The following is a 22474-nucleotide window of genomic DNA, read 5'->3' on the forward strand; positions in this document are numbered from 1 at the left end:
TTCGTTCTGAATCCTCTGCGTGACTGAACACACTTTTACAAGCCGTTCTTATCAAGAGCCTCACAAAATCTACACTTAATGATGTACAGATGATGAGTCACGACAAGATAACAACTAATAAAATCATAAACTCTCAAACTAACATGAGATGCTTCAAGAATTCAAGGTGAAACAGATCACAAGAGTTTAAATAGGTGAAAAACTACATTACCCACAATTCCCAGAAAGCATTCAGAGAAAACTGAAATATTCTGTGCTCTGCCGGACTGCTTTTGTATAAATTCTGCAGTAAATTTTCTTTAATAATCACCTGCTGTAATGCAGAAACTCCAGAATAATTCATCTGTTTCTCCAGCAGATAACGCTCTTGATGCCCTCAGACTGTAGTACAGTATGTGTTCTCGATAGAGATCTGAGCGTCTTACTCTAGTGATCCAGATCTGCACACACACACACACACACTCTTTCTCTCTCTCTCCTATACTTTATAGGGACAAAAATACTATAGTTGTTTATAGTAATCACTACTGTCCTGAACCATACTATAGTAAAGTACTCAAATTAATCTGCTGTGGTGATTCCACAGTTGCTATGGTAACAACAATTGGTAATTTATCAGTTGTGATTCTATAGTTGCTATGGCAACACAACAACTAGTAATTCATCTGTTGTGGTGATTTTGTAGTTGCTATGGTAACCAACTTGTAATTAATCAGTTGTGGTGATTTTACAGTTGCTATGGTAACACAACAAATGTAATTAATCTGTTGTGGTGATTTTGTAGTTGCTATGGTAACAACAACTTGTAATTAGTCAGTTGTTATTTTATAGTTTCTATGGTAACAAAACTACAGTAATTGATCTGTTGTGGTGATTCTACAGTTGCTTTGTTGACACAACAACTAATTAATCCGTTGTTGTGATTCTGTAGTTGCTATGGTAACAACAACTGTAGTAATTGATAAGTATGGTGATTTTAGTGTTGCTATGGTAACACAAAAACTAGCTATTAATGTATTGGGGTGATTCTATTGTTGCTATGGTAACACAACAACTACAGTAATTTATATGTTGTGGTGATTCTACAGTTGCTATGGTAATGTTACTGCAATAAATGATCAGTTAGGGGCCGAAACCCAAAACTGCAACCACAAGTGTCTCCTCCATCTTCAAATGTTTCTGTAGTTGTCTTGACAACACAAACACTGCAGGCACCTTAGCGGAAACCCCGCCTCTGCTTTCCTTTGATTGGAGAGTAAAAAAGACGCGAGTGAAGTAACACGCTTTTTCCACTCATAGTTGACTTTTTTTTTCAACTGAGAGCGCACGGTGCAAGGGAAAAAACACTCGGCGCAGTAGGCGGCTAATAGTAAACCATTTAAAAGAGGCGCCTCTCAACGCATAAACCGCGTTCGGTGTGATCGCCCCCTTATCATGGTGATTCTCTAGTTGCTATGGTAACAACAAATAGGAATTAATTTATTGTAGTGATTCTGTAGTTGCTATGGTAACACAACTACTACAGTAAATGATAAGTTGTGGTGATTCTAAAGTTACTATGGTAACAGCAACTAGTAATTAATCTATTGTGGAGATTTTTTAGTTACCATGGTTACACAACAACGACAGATTACCCAATAGTGTAGTTTTATGCAACTATAGAGTATCATATACTACAATACACCATAGTTTACTAGAGTATTATCTAAAGTATACCACAGTATTATAACAGTTTATCAGTCAATGGCTGGAGCATGCATTAAATACTGTACAAGAGTTGTGAATACTAATATATATATAGTATAGCACACTTTCCTGTAGCAGAATACAGATTAACGTCTCTCAATGTTGTGTTATGGGTGTCAGTGCTGTTCTGGGATCAGCCCGGGTCTCTTCTTTATTCAGTTTCTGATGTTCAGCTGCTCCTGGAGGTTTGTGATTATCCTGTTTTTTTACATAATAGTCTCCTTTCTGCTTTCAGCCGTTTCGCAGGGCTTACTAAATTAATCCTTTGTAAATTCGGCTGGATGATGATGTCACTGATGATGCGGCGGATGTCTTACACAAGGCTGACGTCACGCGTGTTATATAATAACGGGTTCAAGTGTGTTTCTCACAGTCCTGACCACACACACACACACACACACACACACACACACCTGTAATAGGTTTATTATCGGCTTTAGACTGATTTGATGTCCCTGGTTGACTTTTCACTGTTCAGTGTGGTGCAGATATCAACAAAATGCAGTGAGTGTGTGTATATATGTGTAATATCTTTTATGTTAAATAACTATACCAATAGAAAAATGATTAAGATCAAGTGGTAAAGATAAATTACTTATAGTAAAGTATTTAATTGCATTATTATTCTTATAAATGCAATAATTATAATAATCAAAATAGACTCCTTCATTCGTTTTCCTTCGGCTTAGTCCCTTTATTCATCAGGGGTCGCCACAGCAGAATGAACCACCAACTATTCCATCATATATTTTACACAGTGGATGCCCTTCCAGCCGCAACCCAGTAGTGGGAAACAAACACACACTCATACACTACGGCCAGTTTAGTTAATCAATTCCCCTATAGCGCATGTGTTTGGACTGTGGAGGAACCCAGAGCACCCCAGAGAACATGCAAACTCCACACAGAAACGCCAACTGACCCGGCCGGGACTCAAACTAGCCACCCACTGAGCCACCATGCCGTCTTAAATGAATTTGTATTTAGTTTGTAATTTATGAGTTTTATTGATGTTATAATAAATACAAAAAGTATAATAATTAAAAATAGAAATGTTGAATGAAAATATAATTATTAATTATTATTATTATAATCATTAATATTATAATGTGAAAATGCATTGAATAAACAAAATAAATAAATAAACACCTTCTGTATTTTCTCCACAGAAAGTCAGACTGAATCATGCAGAAGCAGCCATTAATCAAACACACACCTAACACACGGCAGCTCAGTGATTAATGCCAGCGCCAGCACTCCACACTGACATGACATTAAACTAAATCAATAATTTGGTCATGTGTAACGCAGGTAAAATATGATCTGCCAGAACTGACTGGCAATAACTTAATACACTTCAACGGGTAAAAAGATTAAATACAATGACATTTATTTTATTTATTTGTATTCGTTATTTAATTTAATTTAATTACATTTAAATACATTTTTTTATTTATTTTATTTTCATTTTAACTTATTTGCATTTTTTTATTTATTTTTTATTTAGTTTAATTCAATTAACTTTAATTTAAGTTTAATTAATTAAATTTTATTAGCATTTTATTTCATGTTGTTTTTTTTTAATGTATGAAATAAATAATTTATTAATCAATTAAATATATATATATATATAAAATATTAAATATATATATATATATATATAAATATATATATATATATATATATATATATATATATATATATATATATATTTATATATATATATATATATATATATATTTATATATATATATATTTATATATATATATATTTATATATATATATATATATATATATATTTATATATATATATATATATATATATATATATATATATATATATATATATATATATATATATATATATATATACATATATCTATATACATATATCTATATGGAAGGGCATCAAATATATGCTTGATAAGTTGGTGGTTCATTCCTCTGTGACAACCCCTAATTAATAAATGGACTAAGCCGAAAAGAAAATAAATGAATAATAATAATAAGACTAGAGTAATAATGCTGGAAATTCAGCTTTAAATGCAGTAATAAATTAAATTCTAAATTACATTTAATAAGGGAACAGCTATTGAACATTGCAATACTATTTCACAAGTTTGTGTTTTTGATTAAATAAATGCAGCCTTGGAGAGCAGAGTAATCTTAACGTTTTCAAAATCACACTGATCCCAAACGTTTGACCGGCAGTTGTGTTTAGATCATTCTATGATGCAGATATTTTAAGAAAATGATTAAACTGTATAATCTGAATGAACGCTCTGCTAGCGTCACCGGAAGGCTTTCCCAGAACATTCACTGCCGGCGGGATTATTGCAGATTTTAGGAAAAAAAATAATCTCTGTAGGATCACTCTGAGATTTGGAAATCCCTGCAAATGTAACATTTCCTCTTTGCATGCATTCACAAAGCTCATCTTCCCTAATCTTCTCTTATCTCACAGTGCTGTACGTGTACGTCAGATCCGTAGTCATAATTCAAAATTCACTGCTTCTCTGTGAAGGGTCTTCAAGGGATGCTTTTAGCATGTAAACCACACATAACACATACAGTGCTGCTTTAAAGTTTGTGAACCCCTTGCTAATTCACTGAAAATGTGAATAAATTGAACAAAATACGAGAGAGCATACTAAATGCATGTTCCTTTTTGGCCTAAATAAGATATTTTGCATAAAAGATGATTGCATAAAAATATTAAAACAACCCTGGGCAAAGGTTTGTGAAAGCCTTCAGGAAAAATGTGAGGAATTTTAACAAAATAAGAGCGATTATAGTAAATACATGCTTCCTTATATTAGACTGCTTTTTTTTGCATAAAATATTTTACATATAATTCACAAGACAAACAAAAAAACATAGCCGATATTATTAAATTAGCTCTGGGCAAAAGTTTGTGAACCTCATGCAGAATTAATAAAATGTGAATAATTTTAATAAAATAAGAGCGTAAACGCATGCTATTTTTTAATGTACTACTGTCCTAAATACAATATTTTACATAAAGATGTTTACATGTAGTTCAGAAGATTAAAATTATTCAAATAACCCTGTGCAAAAGTTTGTGAACCCCTTGCAGAATCACTAAAAATGTGAATAATTCTAACAAAGATCATACTAAATACATGTTATTATTATATATTAGACTGCCGTGAGTTCAATTATTTGCATAAAATGTGTTTACATATAATTCAAAATACAAAAAAAACAGTTAATATTATTGAAATAACCCAGTGCAAAAGTTTGTGAACCTTGCAGAATCAATACAAATGTGAATAATTTTGACAAAGTAAGATAGAGAGATCATAGTAAACGCATGCTATTTTTTATTTACTGTCCCGAATAAAATATTTACATAAACAATGTCTACATTTAGCTCACAAGACTGAAATGATTAAAATAACCCTGTGCAAAAGTTTGTGAACCCCTTGCAGAACTAATAAAAATGTGGATAGTTATAACAAAATAAGAGAGATCATACTAAATGTTTGCTATTTTGAAAACCGGTAACCACTGACTTCCATAGTATTTGTTTTCCTACTTGTTTTCCTAGTCAATGGTTACAGGTTTTCAGCATTCTACAAAATATCTTCTTTTGTGTTGAACGGTTTGGAACCACTTAAAGAAAGCAAATAGTGAGTACATTTTCATTTTTGGTTGAACTATCCCTTTAAAGCCTGCATATAATTATGAACGTTGCTGTTGATTTAACACACACACACACACACACACACACACACACTAAGATCCAGTCTGAGCGTACACACACTTTCTAAACAATTCTCCTGATGTTTAATGAGCGTCTCCCGGATTGTTGGTGTTTGACGGTTCAGATCTGCTGCTCTGACATTTGTCGCTGACTCAAGTGCACTAAAAATACTCCTGCAGGAGAAGGAGACCGCCGCCAGGGCTCGTCTCAAATCACTAAACACTGAGGAAGACCTCCAGAAAGCAGTCGCTCGCCATTAACACACCTTCACAAACACATCTGCGCAAACACAGCGTCTTAATACTGTCACACGTATGACAGCATTCGTATTGATCAAAACGAATTAAGTTTGTTGAAATTTTCGCATAAATAATCAGAATATAGATATTAATAAAAGTGTCAAGTTTGGTGTGTGTGATCTGAATATAGATACTAATTAATGCTGTCAAATGAAATCATGATTAATCTAAGATTTAAGTTTGTATTTGTATAATTTATACATGTGTACTGTGTATATTTATGCATATTGAGCCTTTAAATTGCACTTTAAGCTGAATATATCTCGCAAAATAGACAAAATGAATGAGAAATTTGTTATTAAAACTCTTATGCTTAAAAACCTGTTAAGAAACTTTAGTTTATTTATTTATTTATTTATTTATTTATGCATTGATTTATGCATTTACTTATGTATTTATTTATGTATGCATTTATTTATTTATGCATTTATTTATTTATTTATGCATTTATTTATGTATTTATTTATTTATGTATTAATTTATGTATGCATTTATTTATTTATTTATGCAATTATTTATTTATGCATTTATTTATTTATGTATGTATGTATGTATGTATGTGTTCATTTATTTATTTAATTTATTTATTTATTTTGTTGTTTTTACTGCTTAAAATTTATTATGGTCAATATTATTAGCCCCCTTGAAGCAAATTAGCACCCCTAAATATATATATATATATATATATATATATTTGATTATGCAGTGATGTCTTATTAACCTAGTTGAGCCTTTAAACTGCACTTTAAGCTGAATATATCATGCGAAATAGACCAAATAAATGAGAAATTTGTTATTAAAAAATTTTTAATGCTTAAAAAAGTGTTGAACAAAACTATATATTTTGTTGTTGTTGTTGTTTTTGCTTAAAATGTATATAAACAGTATAAATACGCACAACTACTGTACATATTTATATATAATTTGCATTTATATTTATGAATAATTTGTTTAGGATTAAACAAGCAAAATATTCAGCCAATTGTGTAAGTAAAATAAACTTGCTTCAAAGCTAAAAGTGACTTATAATCATCAATAAGTCACATAAATTATAATAAACTCACTTTATTTTGATTCATTATTTCTGGAAACAAGCCAATCTGTTTTGCTTATGAAGAAAATGCTTCTTGATTTAAGAATTTTAAGATATTTGGATTAGAAACCAGACAAAAACATGTTTTGCAGTGTGTGTTTGTGTGTTTAGTTGTGAGTGTTTGCATGTGTGTGTGTGTGGTGGCTGGTGTCTGGTTGACTGAACTGCATTAATGGGCTGTTTTTATTCAGCGTCTCCGGTTTCTGTGTGTGTGTGTGTGTGTGTGTGTGTGTGTGTGTGTGTGTGTGTGTGTGTGTGTGTGTGTGTGTGTGTGTGTGTGTGTGTGTGTGTGTGTGTGTGTGTGTGTGTGTGTGTGTGTGTGTGTGTGTGTGTGTGTGTGTGTGTGTGTGTGTGTTTGGCTTTAACATTCATGCGCTGGACTCAGGCTGTGTGTTTAGTATGCGGCACAGCAGCGCGTCTGCACTCTCTCCCAGAACACACACAGGAGTTAGTGGAACATATCTTTATTACCCAGTCAGCCCGGCTCAATTAATCACAGCCTGTGAACGCTCGGCCTACTGCTAAAATTAAAGCTGAAGCACAGTCCAGCTGAACTGATGCACACACACACACACACACACACACACACACACAGTTGAAGTCAATATTATTCACGCTAAATTTGTTTTTCTTCTTTCAAGTATTTCCCAAATGCTGTTTCTCAGATTCAGGAGTTGTTCACAGTTTTTCCTATAACATTTCTTCTTCTGAGTCTGATTTGTTTTATTCCGGCTAGAATAAAAGCAGTTCTTAATTTTTTATACCCATTTTAGGGTTAATATTCTTGAATTTCATTTAAAAAAATACAATAAAATAAAATAAAATAACAAATTCAAGAGGATCCCGGCAGATGAAATAAAAATGACTATTTGGCTTTATGAAGAGGCATTTTCAGGTTGATAAATAAATAAATAAATAAATAAATACATAGATACATACATAAATACATACATACATGAATGAATGAATAAACAAATAAATAAATGAATAAATAAATTAATTAATTGATTAATAAGTAAATAAATGAATGAATAAATAAATAAATAATTAAATAAATAAATAAATGAATGAATGAATGAATGAATGAATAAGTGAGTTAGTGAGTGAGTGAGTAAATGAATGAATGAATAAGTAAATAAATGAACAAAAAATGAATGAATAAATAAATAAACAAAAAAAATAAATGAATGAATGAATAAATAACTAAATGAATTAATGAATGAATAAATTAATAAATGAATAAATACATACATACATAAATGAATAAGTAAATAATGAACAAATAAATGAATAAGTAAATAAATGAATGAATGAATGAATAAATTATTTAATTAATTGATTACGTACTTAATTAATTAATAAATGAATGAATGAATAAATAAATTAATTAATTACATACTTAATTAATTAATAAATGAATGAATGAATGAATTAATTAATTAATTAATTAATAAGTAAATGAATGAATAAAAAAAAATAAGTGAATGAATGAATAAATAAATTAATGATTCAATAAATAAATAATGAATGAATGAATAATAAATAAATAAATAAATAAATGAATAAATAAGTAATTAAATGAAAGAATGAATGACTATGTAAATAAATGAATGATTAAATAAATAAATGAATGAATAAAAAAAGAAAAATGAATGAATGAATAAATGAACGAATGAATGAATGAATGAATGTTCTTTTTTTCCTCTCACAGACTCAAATAAAGGTGCCACACTGTAAAATCATATTAACACAGACGAGTCAGGTGAAGTGACAGTGGCAGAATCCTATTAGAAATGGCCTTACATTATGTCCAAAGAAACCCTAGAATGGAGACAAGTGAGATTTTCATCAGGAGACTCAACAAACCTCCATTCACTTTCCCTCTAATCCCATTTCAGCAGGAGAATCACTGGAGATGTGAAATAAATCTCATTATGTGTGCGTGTGTGTGTGTGTGTGCGTGTGTGTGTGTGTGTGCGCGTGTGTGCGTGTGTGTGTGCGTGTGTGCGTGTGTGCGTGCGTGCGTGCGTGCGTGTGTGCGTGTGTGCGTGCGTGCGTGCGTGCGTGCGTGCGTGCGTGCGTGCGTGCGTGCGTGTGTGCGTGTGTGCGTGTGTGTGCGTGTGTGCGTGTGTGTGTGTGTGTGTGTTATTACAGTAACACTGAACCTAACACTGACTGCTGCCATGCACAAATATGTGGATTATTTTATGAAATCTCATATTGATTTTATAATTAAAAGGACAGTGCTTAGGTTCACTTTATAATTCTACTTATTGGTTTTCATTTTAACTAAGGTAAGAATTATTATTGATCTATCAATCTATTATTGGTTATGCTGATATTATTGATCACAATACTTCTGATATTAATTTTAAACCTGCACTCTTCATGTAGGTTTGCACATACAGAGCTAATCATTGCATATTATACCAATGCCGTAGACAATATCAATGGTGGGGCTCAGTGGTTAGCACTGTGGCCTCACAGCAAGATGGTCGCTGGTTCGAGTCCTGGCTGGGCCATTTGGCATTTCTGTGTGGAGTATGTTATTTGCATGTTATTTGCATTTTATTTTATTTTATTTTTTTATTTATTTTATTTTATCTTGTTTTATTTTATTTGAATTTTATTTTATTTTATTTTATTTGCATTTTTAAATTTATTTTATTTGCTTTTTTATTTTATTTTATTTGCTTTTTTATTTTATTTTATTTGCATTTTATTTTATTTGCATTTTATTTATTTTATTTGCATTTTATTTTATTTTATTTGCATTTTATTTGCATTTTATTTTATTTGCATTTTATTTATTTTGATTGCATTTTGTTTTATTTTATTTGCATTTTATTTGCATTTTATTTAGTTTTATTTGCATTTTATTTTATTTTATTTAGTTTTTATTTTATTTAGATTTTTTTCATTTTATTTTATTTTATTGTATGAAATAAATCGTTTATTAACCAGTTAAATATGATAGTTCTAAATTATATGTTAAAACTATCAATGATTTAAGAAGCTAATGACCATTAAACACGTCATAACAGTGTTGTGAAAAGGGTCCATATATTCAGATGGAGTATCTGCATTAACCAGCGGCTGCGACACAATGAGGCTCGAGTGAACAGCGGAGCCAGTGGAACATTCTGTCACATTCAGACTCTCTGGTTACAATCTGCCCTCCTGCACCCCTGAAACCAGCAGAGAAACAGGAGCCCGCAGGCTGTGAGCTCATCAATTCCAGAATAACCTTTCCCTGTTTCGGAGTATTGGAGCCCGCTCGGTTAGACTACACAACAGTTTCTTTCCACAAGCTGTTAGAGCCCTTAACTCCAATCACATTACCTCCATCTGAAATATTATCCACAATGCCAGCTCCCAAATCCAGGATCACCAGCACACCACACAAAACACTTAAACCGATACGTGCACCAGTTTGCAGAATTGCACCAGACACTTCTCCAGAAAAAGACATCATGCAATTCTGAGTGTGCCCTGTATAGGTAAGTGGGCTTGACAAACCACCTGTAGAAAACACACTCTTTCATGTTAGGGTTGGGTCGATAGATGATACCAGCACCGCAATCCTCCACCCCGCCCTCATCACAGCAGCAACCCGCTTGTGAAAACCACACACTCAGGCTCTGTTTACACTAATACATCTCAGTTTTTAAATGGCATTTTAGAACAAAAACGATCAACAAAAACAGCGTGGCGCAACACCTCAAAATGACTCTTGCACCGAGCTGAAAGTAGCAAATAACAATTGCGTTGTGCCTTGTGCCACATTGCGCCGGGTGTATGATTGTGCCCTTAATGTTTATTCGCCATGCACTTTAGACTTTGCACCTAGATTACTAAAATAGAGCCCCACACATGGACGTTACAAGGCCTATTTTAGGCTATATTTACGCACTGTTTCCACAGAACCTTGTATAAAAGTGATTTCTGCATAATAGGTGGCTTTTAATGAGGAACCATATGTGTGATATTTGCATCAAACCCAAAATAATAGTCATTTCATTTCCTAAGCAATTTCCAGCGGTGTCATTACATGGGTTTGGGAAGCAGGCGGTGTGGTTTAGAGCTGTGTGTGTGTGTGTGTGTGTGTGTGTGTGTGTGTGTGTGTGTGTGTGTGTGTGTGTGTGTGTGTGTGTGTGTGTGTGTGTGTGTGTGTGCATGGAGTCTCCCTGAAGAGCTGCTTCATCTACTGCTGTAATACGGCGCAGGCCTTCGGGAGACGGGATTAAACAAAGCTGCGCTCCTCTAATTGGACACGACAAGCTCTGGTCAGTCAGATAAGGTGAGCACTTCAGGCCGTAGTTCAGTGCGACGCTGGACCACTGACACTCCACAGCACACATGAAAAAGTACAAGTACTACAGTCATGTATAGTGAAGGGTTTTAGAGCCAAACTAGTAGTGTTCATTATACTGTTCATTATACTGTGCACTCAGTACGTTTGCTGCTTTGTTCACACTGTTTATTTAAAATGAGTTGAAACAACACAATTAATAGGTTGATTTTGGGAAAAGCTAATTGTTTTATGTTGTATCCTGTTAGGCTCAATGGTTAGCACTGTGGCCTCACAGCAAGAAGGTCGCTGGTTCGAGCCTCGGCTCAGTTGGTGTTTCTGTGTTTCTGTTTGCATGTTCTCCCCGTGTTGGCGTGGGTTTCCTCCGGGTGCTCCGGTTTCCCCCACAGTCCAAACACATGTGTTGTGTTACCATAGCAACTGTAGAATCACCACAGCAGATTAATTACTGTAGTTGTTGTGTTACCATAGCAACTGTAGAATCACCACTGCACTTTTATCACTGTAGTTGTTGTTACCATAGCAACTGTAGAATCACAACAACAAATTATTTACTATAGTTATTGTGTTACCATAGCAATTGTAGAATCACCACAGCAGATTAATTAATGTAGTTGATGTGTTACCATAGCAACTGCAGAATCACCACAGCAGATTAATTACTGTAGTTGATGCGTTACCATAGCAACTGCAGAATCACCACAGCAGATTAATTACTGTAGTTGATGTATTACCATAGCAACTGTAGAATCACCACAACAGACCAACTACTATATAATGTAAAAACTATATGATCAATTAGTCATGACGGCATATGTTTAAGTTCATTGCAACTATCATGTTCTAATTTAATTTTGTAAGTTAAGTAAGCTGTTATAAGTCTGTTTAGCATAAAATATGTTCAATGGAGCCAGTCTTTTACAGTGCAGTTGTGCTTTCATAGAAACTGTGGATTCTCCACAACAGATTCATTCAAGTACTTAATTATTTTTTTGAAATAGATTTTCGTTTTTACTATTAATTACTATTGTGTTTTTTTTATGGAGAAATACAAAATAAACAATTAAGGATTAATTAAATTGATGATTATTATACTATAGAAAAACTAAAAAAAAGTTATTTGAAAAAAACGTTAACTAAAGTAGCTGATGTACTATACAAAAAGTCCTTCTGTTGATGCAAACCTTATGTTGAAAGCAAAATTATTAACACATAATGGAAAACATAATAATTTTAAACTTTGAAATTCTGTTTTTAAATAAGCTTTTTAAATGTTTTATAGTGCTTGCAATGATACTCATTTAAAAAAATCACTCGAACTCGAACCAGAGACTTTCTTACTGTGAGGCAATCATGCTGCCCACCGTGATGCACCTATATAATTATATTAATTATATTATATTATATTATATTACATTATATTATATTATAATTTATTCCATAGTATATATATATATATATATATATATATATATATATATATATATATATATATATATATATATATATATATATATACACATATATATATATACACATATACACACACACAGTCGACTAGTATTATGGATGCAATTAGGGTTAATTCTGATTTGATGCCAATTTTAGGCGGTTACAGCATCACATTAATCATTTCTCTATTTTAAGAGCATTTAATTAGGTGGATTTTTGCATCAACATATTTTTATTCATTGGAGTGTTGTGCGTTGAACATTTCAATGCCCTTGTGAGAATGTGTGAAGCATAAAGTATTAAAAATGAGCTCTGGCTCTCTTCCAGCTCCAGACTATACATGATGTAATCCTGCTCTATTCTCAGCATCCACATTCTGCTCCATATATAGATAGATAGATATGAAGATGGAGCTGTGAAAAGAAAACTTACTCTGCACAGAAATCTCTGAGTTATAAAATCTCTGCATTCAGATATACTCTTTGTGTTGTTTAGGGCACTTAAAGACCATGTGAAATCTAATGATGGCTTTAAGTACATGTGGAGCATGTCTGACAGAATCTATACTGTCATAGTTCTTCACTTTAAAAATTGTAACCCAGTGTTGAGTCAAATATGGAGAAAGCCAATGTGATTGGTTTTAAAAGTGTAAATTAAAATGGAAAAAATGAACCCAACATTAGATTTCTATATTTGACCCAATGTTGGGTTAAAACACATGCTGTCATAATTTACATTTAGAAGAAAGTTTGACTGTCAGGATAAAAAAATACAATACTGGTGGCTCATCTTGCACTGGGGGGCGTGGCAAATGTTTATCCAATCAGGTGCTCATTAGAATGTGTATAATAAGCTCCGCCCTCTAATAAAAAGTGCCTATATAACCTAACATTGGATTGGTCTACATTAATATGGACAAACTCAACATTTGCATTACATTTTTAATGTAACACTGTAAAATAGCTGGGTTGTTGTAACCCAATGTTGGGTCAAATATGGACAAACCCAACTGTTATTGGTTTTAAAACTGCAGTTAAAATTTAAACTGAATGAAATTAAACCAGCATTTGCTTTCATATTTGACCCAACTTTGGGTTACAATGACCCAGCATTGTTTAGAGTGTAAATGTTGTTATAATTTACATTTGAAGGCAAGTTTCACTAGAATAAAAAAAACTACAGGTGACTCATCTTGCACTGGGAGGCGTGGTATATGCTTGTCCAATCAGATGCTCATTCTACTGTGCAAGCTCCACCCTCAAATAAAAAGCTTCTCCCACTAAAATCATCCTCAAAGTTGAGTTTGATATTTGACTTACTGCCAATTCAGTCACAATATTAATTTAAACATATTATATATCAAAACATGTTTGATAAATAAATTGGGTTATATTCTGAAAGTGCTGGGTTGTTTAAACCCAATTTTGGACAAAATGTAATTAAAACATATAACCCAACATTGGATTTGTTTATGTTAATATGGATACGCTCAACAGTTGCATTGAACATTTAATTCCACACTGTAAAAATGCTGGGTTGTTCTAACCCAATATTGGGTCAAAAATAGACAAATCCAACCGTTATTGATTTTAAAAGAGTAATTTAAGTTGAACTGAAAAAAAATACATCTTGGTCAAAATTACTGGGCTGTTTTAACCTAACTTTGGAAAACAAAATATAATGAAAACATAAACCCAGCATTGGATCTCAACAGTTACAATGCATATTTAAGGTAACACTGTAAAAATGTTGGGTTGTTTTAACCCAATGTTGGGTCAAATATAGACAAACCCAATTGTTATTGGTTTTAAAAGTGTCATTTAAATTGAACTGAAAAAAGTTAACACAAAATTGGGTTTTCATATTTGACCCAATGTTGGGTTACAATGACCCAGCATTTTTAAGAGTGTAAATGTTGCCGTAATTTACATTTAAATGCAGATTTAATTTTTAGAATAAAGAACTACAGTAATGGTGACTCATCTTGCACTGGGGGGTGTGGCAAATGTTTGTCCAATCAGATGATCAGTCTAATGTACAGGTCCCACCCTCTTATCAAAAGCCCCTCCCTCTAAAATCGATCAAAACGTTGAGTTTGATATTTGTCTTACTGCCAATTCAGTTAAAGCATATTTATAAAAAAATGATGATTATTATGTATTAAAAACATGTTGGACAAATAAACCAGGTTATATTCACAAATTGCTGGTTTGTTTTAACCCAACTTTGGACAAAATGTAATTACCACTCAACATTGGATTTGTTTATGTTAATATGTTTGCATTAAACATTTAAATTAACACTGTAAAAATGCTGGGTTGTTTTAACCCAATATTGGGTCAAAAATAGACAAATCCAACCGTTATTGATTTTAAAGGTGTAATTTAAGTTGAACTAAAAAAAAAAAGTACATCTTGGTCAAAATTACTGCGTTGTTTTAACCCAACTTTGGATAAAATATAATGAAAACATATAACCCAGCATTGGATTTATCCAGATCAATATGGGCATCAGTTACAAAGCATATTAATGGTAACACTTTAAAAATGCTGGGTTGTTGCAACCCAGTGTTGGGCTAAATATGGACAAACACTATACACATCAACTCAACTGCTGGGTTATTATTATTTTTTAGCTAAATCGAAGTGACATATCTTTATAGTGGTAAAACTGTTATTATTAAATCTCAAAAGTGTCTGAATAGTAATGTTGGGTCGACAGTAATTTTAAAGTTCTAAATGTTAACAATAAAGACAAATGAGTGAACAGTGATGACTCATCTTGCACATAGGGGCGTGGCCAAACACTATCCAATCAGAAGCTCTGTGCTAAGGAACTATTAGAGGACATACACATTTGAGTTCATGGTATAGTAACTGATATAACAGGTATTTCCAGATTTAGACAACACAAATTGTTGACCTCAGAAACAAGAAACCGTGTCGTGAATAGTTTTGAATAACGTATTGATTCATTAGTGATTCATCGTTTGTGGTATTTAGCAGCTCTCCTTCTTAATTAGCTTGGACTTGTGAACATTGTTTCTTCTTTTCAGATGCATTTTTTTAAATAGTTCCCTAAAAGTCAAACACAAAAGATGACTGATTCATGTTTTGTGGCCTATATTCAGTGATTAGAGGAAGTTCATACATGCACTTTATTTTTTTCATTTTATTTCTAACTGGCACTCCTGGTTCTCCATAATAGAAAACATTCATTTAAAAGAGAGATCTGTGAACTCATTTATGCTGAACACTGTATGCACAAGCATTCGTTTACTGTACACATTAGGAAGAGTTTCTGTCTGTCTACAGAAACCACCAACCCAGCCCTCGCTCTGAGAAAAGCCCATATATTATTATCCAGCGCGCGTCATTCGTGCCAGAGAGGTTAAAGAGACACAGCTTTCCTGAACATCAGCACCACCTGACTGGGATTCCTCTGTGTTGAATCAGACTGGGATTCCTGAATGCTGACGTACATATGGGGTGTTTCCAAGACTCACTCTAAACACACAAACACACACACCACAGCGTTAAACGTCAGCTGTTCTGGCATCCCTGTATGGGAGGATTATTAATAGTAATTGTTGGGGAAGTGTAGGACAGGGCAATCAAAGCTAAACAACCAAACAATATTACAGTAATAATAATAATAATAAATAGTTTGCAAAAAAATCTGACACTTGGCTCATTGTGGATTAATTTTTAATGAATATATTTTCATTTTTTAATGATTATTTTTTTCTGGCTTTAATGTAATTTTTCAATTAATTTTATTTGATTTTGTTTTATTATTTTGTTTAATCATTTCTGGCCTCAGAAAAAAATTATCTAAATATTTTTTCTGTTTTCTATTTATTCATTCATTAATTTTCTTGTTGGCTTAGTCCCTTAATAATCCGGGGTTGCCACAGCAGAATGAACCGCCAACTTATCCAGCAAGTTTTCACGCAGCGGATGCCCTTCCAGCCACAACCCATCTCTGGCGTCTCTATTTGCATATTTTATTTTATTCAAAGTGAGCTGAAAAAAAAAATCCAAATCATTTTTCTTATCGCTATATTTCATTTTGTTTAGAGCAAAAGTACTTAATTTATTTATTTTATTTATTTATTTATTTATTTTAATATTTTTTTAAATGTTATTTAATTTTTTTATTATTTGTTTTATTTTATTTACAGTGAGCTGAGAAAAATAATCTAAATAATTTTTTCTGACCCTCAAATTTGATATTGTTTAAAGCAAAAATGTTTATTTTATTTTTATTTTATTTTTTACTTTATTGTATTTATTTTTCTCAGCTTGCTGTAATCTAAATCATTTTTCTGACTGCTATATTTCATTTTGTTTAAATTATTAAAATTATTTGTTTAATGCTTATTTTATTTTATTTTTTATAATTTGTTTTATTTTATTTTAATTTTTTATTTATTTTATTATTTTTATTTATTTACAGTGAGCTGAGCAAAATAATCTAAATATTTTTTCTGACCCCCAAATTTGATCTTGTTTAAAGCAAAAATGCTTATTTTCATTTTATTTTATTTTAGTTATTTTATTTTTTTAGTTAAATTAAATTTTTTAATTAATTTTTTTATTTATTTTTCTCAGCTCGCTGTAATCTAAATAATTTTTCTCTCCCCCATATTTGATTTTGTTTAAAGCAAAATGCTTTAAAAAATTTATTTGACTTTATTTATATTTATATGTTACTTTTTTTATTTTATTTTTACATTTTTTATTTAATTATTAATCACAGCAGTTATTTCCCAAACCAAACTAAAATAACTAAGACTTTCTCCAGAAGAAAAATATAATAGGGAACACTGTGAAAAAGTTTCCTTACTCATCACTTGGGCAATCAGAATAAAATTTCACAGAAGGGCGAACAATTTTGTCTTTAACATCCTAAATCCTCTCTAATAAATCATCTGTACATAATAATTTTTTTAATCATCATCACTAGATAGTTTTGTGGGCGCAGCAGCATTATTAAGCAGATGTTCCAGAGTTTCCAGCTCTTCCTCCTGCAGATGCCACACATATTTACTGAGGGTGTTGAAGTTCATGCAGATAAAGCTGAGACTCCACCTCAGAACTGCTCACAATCACACTCAATGAACACTGAAGCACATCTGCAGAAACACCACGCTCTCACCCTGACCTGTCAGTGATCCTGAGGACACCAAAAATACTATAGTAAAGTGTATTATACTGTATATGTTACCTCTTTGTAAACAAATGACCCAGCATGCAGTAGTATTAATTGTAGTGAACTGATAAACTGTGATATAGACTGTACTATATTGCGTTAAACTGTGGTGTGTTGTAGTATGATATACCCTATAGTTTAATATATCAGAAGTATTTGGTTTTTTGTTTATTTTACTGGAGTTGTTGTGTTACCATAGCAACTGTAGAATCACCACAGCAGATTAATTACTGTAGTTGTTGTGTTACCATAGCAACTATAGAATGACAACAGATTAATTACTGTAGCAATTGCGTTACCATAGCAAATATAGAATCACAACAGATTAATTACTGTAGTTGTTGCGTTACTATAGTAACTGTCGAATCACCACAGCAAATTAATTAATGTAGTTGTTGTGGTACCATAACAACTGCTGAATCACCACAATAACTAATTACTGCAATTGTTGCATTACCATAGCAACTGCAGAATCATCACACTAACTACGGCAGGTGTTGTGTTACCATAGCAACTATAGAATCACTTACAGCAGATTAAATACTGTTGTTGTTGCGTTACCATAGCAACTGTAGAATCACCACAGCAGATTAATTACTGTAGTTGTTGTGTTACCATAGCAACTATAGAATCACCACAGCAGATTAATTACTGTTGTTGTTGCGTTACCATAGCAACTGTAGAATCACCACAGCAGATTAATGACTATAGTTGCATTACCATACCAACTGCAGAATCACCACAATAACTAATTACTGCAGTGTTTGTTACCATAGCAGCTATGGAATCACCACGATTAATTGCTGTGGTCAATGCGTTACTATAGCAACTATAGAATCACAGCATATTAATTACTGTAGTTGTTGCATTACCATAGCAACTATAAAATTGCCACAACAGAATAATTCAAGCACTTTACTATAGTCTGTTAAAAAACACTACTGTATTTTAAATAAATGAATGTAGTATATTTTCATGTGCCCTCACTAGGTTACAGTGTATTTCTGTAGATCCGTCTGTTGGCACTGAAAGCGACTGACCAAAGTCTGACCGCCAGCCAGGACACATTTTTCCAAAACACATCAGAACGCCTGTGTTTTACTGTAGTATATTCCCTTTTAAGGATTGCAGCCACACTGCAGACGTGTTTCTCTCATTCCCTATTTTTGTCCCGGCACAAATATGCAAACACCCTTAAATCGAGCAAATTGAGTAACTACATCCAAACGCTTGACCAAGCATCATTTGAATCATGAATCATTTAAATCAAGAATCATTTGAATCATGAATCAGTGGCTGGCACATTAAAAGACTCTAAGCATCACAGTTTGACCTGAATATGTATTAATAGTCTTTGTTTCAACACTATCCTTCAAACCACTAGGTATAACACATTTATTACAGCACTATTTTCATGACGCCAAACTGAATCACGTTTACTATGATCTCTTATAGTAGGTACAGCTCAGAATAGGAGTGTTGATTCATTTTGGCATTCGTTTATCTGCAATGCTTAATAACTCAACAATATGTCACGCAAACTTTGACATTTTATTCATTCATTCATTTTTTTCAGCTTAGACCCTTTATTAATCAGGGGTCGCCACAGCGGAATGAACTGCCAACTATTCCCGCATATGATTTACAAAGAGGATGCCCTCCCAGCTGCAACCTAGTATTGGGAAACACCCATACACACTCATTTACACACACTCATACACTGTGCATGTGTTTTGACTGTCGGGGGAAACCAGAGGAAACCCACACCAACACAGTGAGAACATGCAAACTCCACACAGAAACACCAACTGACCCAGCCGGGACTCGAACCAGCAATCTTCTTGCTGTGAGGTGACAGTGGTAACCACTGAGCCCCCGTGCTGCCCCATTTTGACATTTTAATTTAATTAATTTTTTGCGGGATGCATATAATAAGTCACTTATGAAAGATTCGTTTTATAATATCCTCAATAGAAAACAAAACTCAGAGATACATAAAAAAACACATCTCAGTTAATTAAAAATATTATGATGTTAAAACACTGATATTGTCTTAAATTAATATTTAAAAAATTACAACAATTAATAAAGATGTCTGTGAATCTTTTTTTGTTGTTATTCTGAAAATTATGTTAATTTCATGCAAAATGCACCAAAGAAACAAGCCCGATATTACATGTAAATTAGGAAGCAGTATTTACAGTAGCACAAAGAATAAAACAACAAAGATTTTACCCAAACACCCAACTGTACACCATAAATCCTGAGATTCTTCAAGTGATCTCATTCTGATTTTTCAATACAGTAGATGTACAAACTATGGAATTGATTTGTATACCTTTAAACACAAGAGATTGGACCTGATTCTCAGGAAATGGTTTCAATATTGTATGGAATGTGGCTTATAGTTATGAATAATGCTCGACTTTTCATTGCAATATTCTGTATTTTTCTTCATGCATGTAACATATCCTTGCCTACAGGTTTGGCGTCTCTTCAACCAATAATAAACACTGGTCAGGTCCGGAATGGAAGTTTGCCTCACATCCAATATGACCAGAAATGTATGCATTTCTTTGCTTTTACCGTGATTTGAATGCACTTATTAAAGCACTGCAGTATTATTGATATTTTTTGTGAATTATAACAATTTAGAAATTTACTTTAATACTTATATATAAGTATAACGAACCCCAGATTAATAAAGGGACTCAGCCGAAAGAAAACTAATTAATGAATAATATTAAATAGATAAATAATAGCTAAATAATAAACAATATTTATTAAAATAAATTAATTAATATTAAATAAATAAACAAATAAGCAATTATTAGCTAAATAAATAATGAACAATAGTTATTAAAATTAATAAATAAATATTAAATAAACATAAGCAAAATAAATATTTATTAAAATAAATAAACAAATAAATAAATATAAGCTAAATAAATATTTAATAAAATAAATAAACAGATATAAAAAATAAATAAAATCTAAAATATTATTTATTAAAATGAATAGATATAAATTTTAAATAAATAAATATAAGCTAAATTAATAAATAATATTTATTAAAATTAATAAATACATTTAAATAAATAAACAAAAAATAATAAAATGTATTAAAATTAATAAATAGATATAACTCAATCAACTTATTAAAGAATGAAAGAAATAAAGCAAAATACATAATAAACAATATATTTTTAAATAAATAAATAAACATAAATATTATAAATAAATAATAAATGTATTTAAATAGTGAACAAAAAACAATTATAAAATTACTTTTGAGGGCCTAAAAAGCTATGGCAGTGTTTCTCTCCATTATAAATAAATGTTAAAATTAAAATTAATAAAAATAAATTACATATCCATTTAAATACTAAAATGAATACATTTGTGCAGTGTTTTTTTCATAATAAATAGCTATTTGTTTCAGACATTTTGGTAAATCTCTTCCTGGTCAAAACTGACCGAACTGCATTATTATTATCAATATTATTATTAATAATACTTTATTTGTGCATCTTCCATAGTGTTGATATCAGATCAAATTAGTTATCCCATTATCCCAGCTCCCTGTAGTGTTTTTCCATGTAATTTCATCCTCGTCTATTCAACAACAGCAAAAACCCATTATCCCAGTCCAGAATCCTGGTTTTCCTCTTCACGGATGAGCATGTGATATGCTTAAGCTGCCACCAAAATAATTCCCAGTGCCAAAACACTCTGGAGATAAGCAGATGGTGCTATATCGGCGTCCACGTCTCAAAGTGCGGGATTAAAAATAAACAAGCGCACATTGTGAAAGGCATGATCTCAGCGCTGGCGCTCACACAGGCTTTACACTTCAGCTGCAAAAACAAAGTGGACACTGAGAGTGTAATGCTGGTGATACTGCAATAAAACTGAGCTCAAACACAATAAGACGCAACACAAAGTACACTCCAAAAAAAAATGCTTTTCTTAGAAGTTTTGTCTTGTTTCTAGTGCAAACATCATATATGATCATATAGAAAGGGTTAGCGTAAAAAGTAATCTAAATGTAATCCAGATTACGGTACTTTAAATGTGTTAATCTGTTATATTACTGACTACAAATTTTATAACTGATCAGTAATCAGTATTTAGTTATTAAAGAATAAAAATTTCACATGAGAGCTAATAGTTTAGTCTATGTATGTGACTTCAAATAAGGATTAATGTAAAAGTAATCTAAATGTAATCCAGATTACATTACTGTAAAAGTGTTATGAGTTATAGTACTGACTACTAATTTTGTAACTAATTAGCAATCAATAAACAAGTTAATAAAAGAATTAAAATTTCACATTATGGCTAATAATTTTGTCTGTGTATGTGACATCGAATAAGGGTTAGCATAAAAGTAATCTAAATGTAATCCAGATTACGGCACTAAATGTGTTAATCTGTTAAAATGCTGATCGATTTTGTAATGGATTAGTAATCAGTAACTAGTTAATAAAATAATTATAATTTAATTTGAGGGCTAATAATTTTGTCTATGTATTTGACATCAAATAAGGGCTAGTGTAAAAGTAATCACGATTACATGAATACACATGTGTTAATCCATTATATTAATGACTAAATTTTTTGTAACTGA

The 22474-nt window shown here is 31.8% G+C and overlaps 1 long non-coding RNA gene across 1 annotated transcript; it reads right to left on the bottom strand.

The window, feature by feature from the left end:
- Positions 1–17376: 17376 nt before the first annotated feature.
- LOC147834359 (uncharacterized) lies at positions 17377–20524 on the bottom strand. Its single transcript, XR_015503756.1, has 3 exons — positions 18534–20524; positions 17975–18369; positions 17377–17928 (listed from the first exon to the last, which is right to left on the bottom strand). It is a non-coding gene; the product is annotated as an uncharacterized LOC147834359 (long non-coding RNA).
- Positions 20525–22474: the final 1950 nt, after the last annotated feature.

Source organism: Danio rerio, chromosome 12 (genome assembly GCF_052040795.2).
Source record: "Danio rerio strain M-AB ecotype USA chromosome 12, GRCz13ab, whole genome shotgun sequence".
In the NCBI taxonomy this organism is placed as follows: domain Eukaryota; kingdom Metazoa; phylum Chordata; class Actinopteri; order Cypriniformes; family Danionidae; genus Danio; species Danio rerio.